The 10,860-nt window shown below is 40.0% G+C and overlaps 1 non-coding gene across 1 annotated transcript; it reads right to left on the bottom strand.

Moving 5' to 3' along the window:
• Positions 1 to 2,865: 2,865 nt before the first annotated feature.
• Positions 2,866 to 2,969, bottom strand: LOC148571476 (small nucleolar RNA R71). Its single transcript, XR_015908278.1, has one exon. It is a non-coding gene; the product is annotated as a small nucleolar RNA R71 (small nucleolar RNA).
• Positions 2,970 to 10,860: the final 7,891 nt, after the last annotated feature.

Raw genomic sequence — 10,860 nt, 5'->3', positions numbered from 1 at the left:
GTTTAAGCCTAAACTGGAGCTTAAACGCCAGAATCATGAAGGCTGGAATTGAAGTTTAACCTCCAGTTTAACCTTAAACTGGAGGTTAAACGCCAGAATTAGAATTCCAATCAGGAAGCACTTCCACGTTTAACCTCCAGTTTAACCTTAAACTGGAGGTTAAACGCCAGAAGTGAGAAGGGCACCAAGGGGGGCAGTTCCACGTTTAACCTCCAGTTTAACCTTAAACTGGAGGTTAAACGCCAGAAAGGGGAAAAGCACCAGGGAGCCATTTCCACGTTTAAGCTCCAGCTTGACCTTAAACTGGAGCTTAAACGTGTTCGACCAAGTTTCTCCTCCAGGGTTGCTTTCTCCATTTCCACGTTTAAGCTCCAGTTTAACCTTAAACTGGAGCTTAAACGTGTTCGACACCTCCAGGATGGCTTTCTCCTCTTCCACGTTTAAGCTCCAGTTTAACCTTAAACTGGAGCTTAAACGTGTTCGACCTCCAGGGCTGCCCTTCCTATCTCCACGTTTAAGCTTCAGTTTAACCTTAAACTGAAGCTTAAACGTGTTCGACTACATGACTCTCCAGGGCTGCCTTCTTCCATTTCCACGTTTAAGCTTCAGTTTAACCTTAAACTGAAGCTTAAACGTGCTTCTACAAAAGGCTTCACTGGAAGTGTCTGGCGTTTAAGCTGCAGTTTAAGCTTAAACTGCAACTTAAACGCCACTCTTGGAAAAGGTTTCTGGGCCAAAAATATTGCGGTTTAAAGTTAGTCTTTGAGCACAAACATTAACTTAAACTTACTCTGGCATGAAACCCAATTGAATATCATGGGTTATGGGATTGGGCCTGAAGGATTGATGAGTCTGAAATTTCAATTTGTTGAGTCATGTATTATTATTTGATTATCACTAAGTTGGCTCAATGAATGTTACAGAATTTGGATCAGCAGCCTCATCAAGATTATGGATCATAAACCCAAAGCAAAAGGAAAGCAGGGAGAGGTCTCAAAGCCCAAGAAACATAACAGAAGCTCAATATAGAAAGTGTATAAATAGGATAGAATTTAAGTTAGGAAGGACTTTTACTTTCATTTTTAGCTAGTTTTCATATCTTTGTAATTGAATTCAGAGCTATGACTCACTAAACCCCCTTTCATTGGGTTAGGGAGCTCTATTGTAATTCAATGAATCAATAATAGTTTATCTTCTTCTTCAATCTTTTCTCTTGAATTTTGTTAGAAAGCCTCTCGATCTAATTCCATTGGGTAGTTGTCTTGGGAAAGAAACTACCCATAATTGGAATCCTTCGGAACCTTGGGAAAGGAATGGAGGATTCATGCTAGAGAAGCTTTCTCACAGTGAATTGGATTGGGGTTTGGATGGATATTGTGACATGTAATCCTACCAAATTGTGGTTCATGAAACTGTGTGGTATAATCAGTGATCGAGCATCATCTCTTCTTATGAACATTTAAACCAAGGGATTGGGAATTTGTTTGTTTTTAGAGAGAATTGGTGAGCCAAGGGATTGGGATCCAATCATATAAGATTGTCAAGCAAAATTCAATGAACGCATTGCTTGAGGAAGAGATAAACATGTTTTGATTCGGAGATCTCAATATCTCCTATAACCCAATGAATTCCCCATTTCTGATTTCCACTTTCTCTTTACATTCTGCAACTCAATTCATGCAATCACCCCCATTCCCTTTTAATTTCAGCAATTTAGCTTCTGCTCTTTAATTCATGCAATTTAAGATTCCGCCATTTAAATTTCTTGTCATTTACGTTTCCCGCCTATTTTACATTCCGCAATTCTCATCTAAATCTTGATTCCGCTCAACTAGAACACACTTCTAATCCGAATTGCTCACTCAACCAATCCTTGTGGGATTCGACCTCACTCTATTGTGAGTTTTTACTTGACGATAACCGGTGCACTTGCCGGAAGGAATTTTGCCGATCGTGCAATTTCCTAAATTGTAGCATAACAAGTTTATGCGCATCAAGTTTATGGCGCCGTTGCCGGGGATTGGTTTTCGATTGACAATTCTCAAATTGGAAGTTAACTAGATTGAGCATTTTTTTTTGTTTTGATTAATTCAGTACAAGTTACTTGTTGAATTTTAATTTCTGCACTCTGTTACATGCTTTCTTTCTTTATGCCTTTAAATTCAAGCAACTAACTCACTGACTCACTAACTGTTTGAATTAATTCCTCAACTGCTCTAACCATACTCTTCCATTAACCAAGAGTATTTCACTTGTTTGTTGCCTGTGCTGTGTTCTTGCATGACAGGTAGGAGAGGAGAGACATCAACTCCTCCATATACCGAACCAGAGAGGACCCTTCATAGACTGAGAAGGGAAGCAAGAGGGAAGAGAGTACTGGGAGAAGAGGAATCTGAAGGAGAATCTGAGGACAATTTTGAGGAAGCTTTAGATCTCAACATGGATAGAGAAGTTCACAACCATGAGAGAGCTGATGGAAACAATGCCATTCCTGAGAGGAGGGTTCTTAGTTCATACATAAACCCAACCTCTGGGAATTGTGGTAGCAGCATCCAGAAACCACCCATTCAGGCCAACAATTTTGAGCTCAAACCATAGCTAATATCACTTGTGGAGAATCATTGTTCATTTGGTGGAAGTGCTAATGAAGACCCAAACCAACATCTCACAAAATTCCTGAGAATTTGTGACACTGTGAAGTCCAATGGAGTCCAGGAAGATGCATATAAACTGCTTTTGTTCCCATTTTCACTTAGGGACAAGGCAGCTAAGTGGCTGGAATCATTCCCAAGGGGGAGCCTAACAACCTGGGATGAGGTGGAAAGCAAGTTTCTGGCACGTTTCTACCCCCCACAAAAGGTCAATAGGCTTCGATCTGAGGTTCAGACTTTTAGACAACAAGATGGTGAAACTCTCTACGAGGCATGGGAGAGATTCAAGGATTTGACAAGGAAATGCCCACCAGACATGTTCCATGATTGGGTGCAATTGCATATTTTCTATGATGGACTCTCTTATGAATCAAGGAAGGCTGTAGACCATTCATCAGGAGGTTCATTGAACAGGAAAAAGACTGTGGAAGAAGCCATTGAAGTGATTGAGACAGTGGCTGAGAATGAGTACTACTATGCATCAGAGAGGCACAACACTAAGGGAGTCATGGAGCTGAACCATGTTGATACAATTCTAGCCCAAAACAAGGTGTTTGCCAAGCAACTAGCAGAGCTTACCAGGCAATTAGAAACAAAGCAAGTGGCTGCAATACACACACAAGATCAAGAGGAAGTAAGCATTGAAGGAGGTGATTGGGAAGAGGCCAACTATGTGGGAAACCAACAAAGGCAATCATATGATCCACATTCCAACACTTACAACCCAGGATGGAAAAATCACCCAAACTTTGGGTGGGGGAACCAACAAACCCAACCACAAAACCACAAACCTTACAACCACAACCAACATAACAATTCCACATACCAAAACTCCAACCAAAGATCATACCAAGCCACACAAAACACTTACTCCCAACCATCATATCATGGCCAAAATAATCAACCTACCCAACTTAATCCGAACCAACAATTTCAAGATCAATTAAACCGGATAGAAGGAATGATGGCAACCATGAGTCAAGACATAACCGAATTGAAAAGCTTCAGGGATGATGTGAGAGCTACCTTAAGAAACCATGGTGAAAAACTCAAGAGGATGGAGTCTCAAGTAGGAGAGCTATCTCAACAGGCCCCCAAATCAACTGCAGTGTTCCCTAGTGACACAGAAAAGAATCCTAAAGGGGAACAAAAGAGAGTGAGATGGGAAGAATGCAAGGCCATCACCATATTGAAGGAAGTTTCAGAAGAAGAAGGAATCAGGCCCTCAGAGCAGGAGCCAGAAATCTTGAAGGAAGGTGTGGAAGAAGTTAAGCAGGAAAGTGGAACTGAGCAAGCCAAGGAATTGCAAAAAGGCATGCTGGAAATATACCAACCAAAAGCACCATTTCCTCAGAGGTTAGGAGGAGGTGAAAAAGGGAAAACCTATTCAAGGTTTTTAGAGACATTTAAGTCTCTCCATATCAATATTCCCTTTCTTGAGATTCTCCATCAAATGCCTACACACATCAAGTATTTAAAGGAATTGTTGAGCAAGAAAAGAGTTTTGAAGGGAGGACAAACGGTAACAATGAACAAAGAATGCAGTGCCCTCATCAAGAAGGACACAGTCTCTAAGAAAACAGACCCAGGAAGTTTTCATATTCCTTGCATCATAGGAGAAACAAAAATTGACAGAGGATTCTGTGATCTAGGAGCTAGCATAAATGTGATGCCTCTAACTCTTATGAAGAGGCTACAACTGAATGAGGTGAGATCCACTGATGTAATCATACAACTGGCTGACAAAACTCAGAAGCAAGCTGAAGGGGTGGTTGAGAATGTGCTGGTGAAAGTGGGAGATTATTACTTCCCCACAGACTTTGTCATTTTGGACATGGAGGAAAGCTACCTACACCCTATCATTCTGGGAAGACCATTTCTAGCCACTACTAGAGCGCTCATAGATGTAGAACAAGGAGAGCTAATTCTGAGAATACACGATGAACAGCTCATTTTCAAAGTTTTCAAACCTGCATCTGAGCCTGAACCAGAATCTGAAAAGCCTAAGGATGATAGTAGCCATCTGTGTTTGGAGGAAAGTAATCCAGCAGCTGAAACTCTAAAACAGTCCTTGGAAGGCAAACAAGAGTTGCAAGAGTTAAAGCCACAAGAATCAATGGAAACAGATCAGAAGGATCTTCCTAGCATAAGGGTCAATGAAGAAATCCTCAAGAGAAAGGGAAGAATGATAGGGAAATTACCAAGAGGGTGGAGAAACAAGAAAATTCCCACTGAAGGTTTTTCTCCGGGAGATAAAGTGATATCAAGTCATTATCTGCCAATTCCACCTGGCCTCAAAACCATTCCTTCCCAGCTCCCTCAAGTATTCACAATCAGGAAAGTTCTTTCTATGGAACATTTAGAGGTCATGAAGGAATCAAGTGGGGACGTTTGCATAGTGAGAGGAGAAGACGTCAAGCACTACAATCCACCCTAACAAGGGACAACCGTCAAGCTAGTGACGTTAAAGAAGCGCTTCATGGGAGGCAACCCATGTTTTTAATATCCTTACTCTTTATTGTTTTGTTTTGCATATAATAAAGCATGGTTTCTTATGCATGAACTTGAATCCTCAGGACAACTGCTGAAAGAGTGCACTAAACATTGCATGTAAAATACAATTTGTCTCTAAGTTTGGTGTGCCTGAAGGCACCCAAAATTTTATTCAAAATGCATTCAATTTTTCATGCAAGGTGCACAACCAAACATTAAGTTTGGTGTTCCTCTTTGAACACGGTTCATGAAAAGCAAGAAGTTCCTCTGGATTTCGAAATTCATGACAAGTAGACCATTAGCATGTTTTAATACTTTGGTTTCAATTACTTAGGGTAGTAACTTTGTTTAGAATCAAAGAGCCAAAGTGACTATGATTTATTAGAATTATGCACATTGATTAAGGACAACCAATATGGATTTCTTGTCATCAGGAGACTTTACCAAACACTAAGTTTGGTGTCAAATAATAAGTGTGCATACATACAAAAGTCACGGCTATAAGCTCATGGAGTCAATCATTGATTTACATGTGCAAGTACTATTCATCATTCACATGGACCGAAAAATGATAGCAAACTTGTTTGTTTGTGCAGGTACAAAAGAAAAGACAAAAATGGAGGAAAAAGACAAAGGGAGGTACGGTGCTTGGTCAAAAAGAAAGTTCACAAGTCTTTGAAGCTAACACATGGGAAAAGGAAGTTCTGCAAGAAAAGATTGCTACATGTACAACCTAATGCACCCAGAATACTTCCAAGAAAATGAAAAGCAATTCGTCCTTCTCCCTAATTCATATATTTACCATCAAGCCACCCTTCACAAACCACCCTAGCCGTCCATTTTTCACTTAAGGGCCCTATAAAGAACCACTTGGGGAACGAGTTCAACACCACCAAATCTCCTTCATGCACATTTTCTTCATCATAGCATAAACTATCTCTTGCCGAAAACAACCTCCCACATTTCCAACGACACTTCTTGCTTCACCTTGTCAACTTTAGCTTGTCACTTACCCCAAAACTAAAGAACCAATGGCAGCTTCATCTAGCCACAAAAGAAGAAAAGACAAGCAACCAATGGAGGAGAACAGGGAATTCGATGCAAGGAGATACAAATCAGTTTTCCATGAGATTCAAGCCGAATGGATGAGACCTAAAAGGGTACTAGCTGAGGTTCCCTTTGACCTTGAAAAGGATGAGTTCCCAGGTGTTTGGGAGAAGATCAAAAAGAGGAAGTGGGAGCTCCTGACTAAGCCAATCACTAAAATCAACATCAACTTGGTGAAGGAATTCTATGAAAATGCAGTGAGGGAAGACTCAACCAAGAAACCCACATACAAAAGCTATGTGAGAGGGGTGGAAGTTGACTTCAGCCCCAAGGCAATCATGAAAACTCTTGGCCTGAAAAACATACATTTCAGCCAAGCAAGTTATGAGGAAAGGATGATAGGAGAACCTGACTACACGACTATTGCTGAAGATCTTTGTGCCATCAGAGCTGAATGGGTGAGAAAAACAAGAGGGGCTCCAAGAGTCTTGAGAAGGGGAGACCTAACACCTGAAGCTAAAGGGTGGTACGCAATAGTTAGGAGATCCATCCTGCCCACTGCAAACTCTTCAGAAATAGTCCCTAAAAGAGCCATCTTGCTTCATTGGATTATGGTGGGAGGGGAGATCAAAGTTCATAAACTCATTGCTGAACAGATACAAGAGTTTAGTGAGAAAAGTGACCCTGAATCCTGGCTTCACTTCCCTAGCACCATCATTAGACTATGCATCGATGTCCAAGTACCACTTGAAGATGAAAGACCTAATTGGCTATATCCTGGATTGGCCATAACTGCGTACAGAATGACTCTTGGCCCAACTGCTCCAAGACATACAAGAAGAAGAAATGAAGAAGGGCAACAAGCGGAAGCAGAGCAAGAAGCAGAACAAGAAGGACAGGAAGGAGAAGATAGAGAAGAAGAGCAAGAAGAGCAAGCATTCCCAGAAAGAAGACAACGAATTCCCAGAGACCCCATGGATATGAGCAGAATGCAGGAAATCATGGAAGGAATGTCTCAACAATACATGAGGTCTCAGGAGAGACAAGAGGACTTTCACCTAAAAATGATGGATATGCAAAGGAACTTTGAATCAAGATTCTTAGATCTGCAAAGGGAACAGAATTTACACTTACAAGAATCCTTCAGCCACATATGCCAACACCAAGATGCCAATGTCTTGGCAATCAAGGAAGCCACCACTTTACAGAATGCAAGATACTCAGTCCAAGCTGATTACAACATCAGTTCGCAAATCAAGCTTAACTACATAGGGGAACATCTACACAAGATGGACCCAGCATTCCCAGCTTTTGATGAGTATTTCAAAGGGAGGAAAGAAGGAGAAATAAACAAGGCAATGATCCTTGAAAAAGGAGTGGAAGAAACAATGAAAAAGGCTGGATTCTGGAAAAAGCTCATAAGAAAAGACAAAGGAAGCACAAGTGGTCAAAAAGAGGCAGGAAGCAAGAAGAAGCAGGATCCCAAGAATTAAGTAGAACCAAGCGATAAATAAGAGGTGGTCTCGTTCCTTAATAATCAAATGATAATTGGTGAATTGTCTTTATGAGCTTTCTTTCATCATAAGTCATTTAAGTTTTATGTGGAGTTTTTTTTTTAGTATGAGTGTCTGTTATTGCTTTGAATAAAGTGAATGCCTAGATGTTTGGATATAACTTCACCTTCTTAAACAAGTGCTTGCCATGCTGGTTCTGTTTCCAAAAATAAAAGAAAAGTTTGAACAAAAGTAACTTGGCTAAATTAGTGACAAATCAAGTAGAATTAAGTGGTGGTATGCATGCTTGATTGTTCAGTCAGATCACTGGAAATAGAGTGTAGAATTATCATTTTTATGTGGAAATTGAAAACTGTCTATGGATCTTGATGAATAAATGTCTTTGGCCATGAAAAAGAAAGAAAAAGAAGAAGAAAAAGCCACTGAAAAAGGGCAACCAAAAAGAAAAAAATTTTGAGAAAATAAGCTAGGCACCAATGGTTTGAACTTCTGAGACAAATGCCTGTGGTGTTCATGTATTAAGGATATGCTTGGATGAATAGGTTCTGAGGAGTGTTTCAACACTTGGTAACTTGGGTTAACTAACCCGGGATTATCAACCAAAAGTCCATTATCAAGAGCAACCTAAATACAAAACATTTAGTCACACAAAGAGGTGCTGGGCACTAATGTCTCAAGAAGAAATGTGAACTAAAATGCCTGAAGTGGATATGTGTAGTGCACCGATAAGAAAAAGAAAATGCCAAAGGCTTGTGCAACACATGACACCAAGCAAACAAGGAGCAAAGGAGCTCTAAGAAAAAGAAAAGAAAAACAAAGAAGAGAAAGGTGCCAAGGACATAAGAATAACAAGAGGCCATAGCAGTGTTTGATGGATGCAATGAAAAAGTGATAATCTTACTTGATAAGTATGAAAAAGTGATGCTGCAACTTTCTGCATAAAACCCTTCTGATGAACTTCAAATGCTTGCTAATATAGCCAATGTAATTGCTTTCTGTTTCATACTTTCTTCTCAAATAACTCAGGACTTGCTTAGGGACAAGCAAGTATTAAGTTTGGTGTTGTGATGCCAAGGCATCTTAGGCTAGTTTCACTAGCATTTTTTTGATAGTTTTAGATGTTTTATGCATTTTCTTGAGCTTAAAGTAACCAAGAATGGTTAAAAGAAGAACAAAGCAATGAACCATCCAAACAGTATGATTTTGATGCAAATTCCATGAGTTTTTAGTTATATTACTTGAATGCTATGAATGGAAGATTTCTCATGAAATTTTGCAAGACTTTGATGCAATTGTTTGGATGATTTCAGGGAAGAAGAGGCTAAGCAAGGAAGCAACAAAATCAATAAAGGAAGCTTGAATATCACATGTGGAATTTAAGTTCCAGTTTAAGCCTAAACTGGAGCTTAAACGCCAGAATCATGAAGGCTGGAATTGAAGTTTAACCTCCAGTTTAACCTTAAACTGGAGGTTAAACGCCAGAATTAGAATTCCAATCAGGAAGCACTTCCACGTTTAACCTCCAGTTTAACCTTAAACTGGAGGTTAAACGCCAGAAGTGAGAAGGGCACCAAGGGGGGCAGTTCCACATTTAACCTCCAGTTTAACCTTAAACTGGAGGTTAAACGCCAGAAAGGGGAAAAGCACCAGGGAGCCATTTCCACGTTTAAGCTCCAGTTTGACCTTAAACTGGAGCTTAAACGTGTTCGACCAAGTTTCTCCTCCAGGGTTGCTTTCTCCATTTCCACGTTTAAGCTTCAGTTTAACCTTAAACTGGAGCTTAAACGTGTTCGACACCTCCAGGGCTACCTTTCTCCTCTTCCACGTTTAAGCTCCAGTTTAACCTTAAACTGGAGCTTAAACGTGTTCGACCTCCAGGATGGCTTTCTCCTCTTCCACGTTTAAGCTCCAGTTTAACCTTAAACTGGAGCTTAAACGTGTTTGACCTCCAGGGCTGCCCTTCCTATCTCCACGTTTAAGCTTCAGTTTAACCTTAAACTGAAGCTTAAACGTGTTCGACTACATGACTCTCCAGGGCTGCCTTCTTCCATTTCCACGTTTAAGCTTCAGTTTAACCTTAAACTGAAGCTTAAACGTGCTTCTACAAAAGGCTTCACTGGAAGTGTCTGGCGTTTAAGCTGCAGTTTAAGCTTAAACTGCAACTTAAACGCCACTCTTGGAAAAGGTTTCTGGGCCAAAAATATTGCGGTTTAAAGTTAGTCTTTGAGCACAAACATTAACTTAAACTTACTCTGGCATGAAACCCAATTGAATATCATGGTTTATGGGATTGGGCCTGAAGGATTGATGAGTCTAAAATTTCAATTTGTTGGGTCATGTATTATTATTTGATTATCACTAAGTTGGCTCAATGAATGTTACAGAATTTGGATCAGCAGCCTCATCAAGATTATGGATCATAAACCCAAAGCAAAAGGAAAGCAGGGAGAGGCCTCAAAGCCCAAGAAACATAACAGAAGCTCAATATAGAAAGTGTATAAATAGGATAGAATTTAAGTTAGGAAGGACTTTTACTTTCATTTTTAGCTAGTTTTCATATCTTTGTAATTGAATTCAGAGCTATGACTCACTAAACCCCCTTTCATTGGGTTAGGGAGCTCTATTGTAATTCAATGAATCAATAATAGTTTATCTTCTTCTTCAATCTTTTCTCTTGAATTTTGTTAGAAAGCCTCTCGATCTAATTCCATTGGGTAGTTGTCTTGGGAAAGAAACTACCCATAATTGGAATCCTTCGGAACCTTGGGAAAGGAATGGAGGATTCATGCTAGAGAAGCTTTCTCACAGTGAATTGGATTGGGGTTTGGATGGATATTGTGACATGTAATCCTACCAAATTGTGGTTCATGAAACTGTGTGGTATAATCAGTGATCGAGCATCATCTCTTCTTATGAACATTTAAACCAAGGGATTGGGAATTTGTTTGTTTTTAGAGAGAATTGGTGAGCCAAGGGATTGGGATCCAATCATATAAGATTGCCAAGCAAAATTCAATGAACGCATTGCTTGAGGAAGAGATAAACATGTTTTGATTCGGAGATCTCAATATCTCCTATAACCCAATGAATTCCCCATTTCTGATTTCCACTTTCTCTTTACATTCTGCAACTCAATTCATGCAATCACCCCCATT

This window comes from Arachis ipaensis, chromosome B3 (genome assembly GCF_059453495.1).
Source record: "Arachis ipaensis isolate K30076 ecotype BB chromosome B3, ASM5945349v1, whole genome shotgun sequence".
Taxonomy (NCBI): Eukaryota; Viridiplantae; Streptophyta; class Magnoliopsida; order Fabales; family Fabaceae; genus Arachis; species Arachis ipaensis.
The sequence above is the reverse complement of the archived record's forward strand: the minus strand, read 5'-3'. Positions and strand labels throughout refer to the sequence as shown.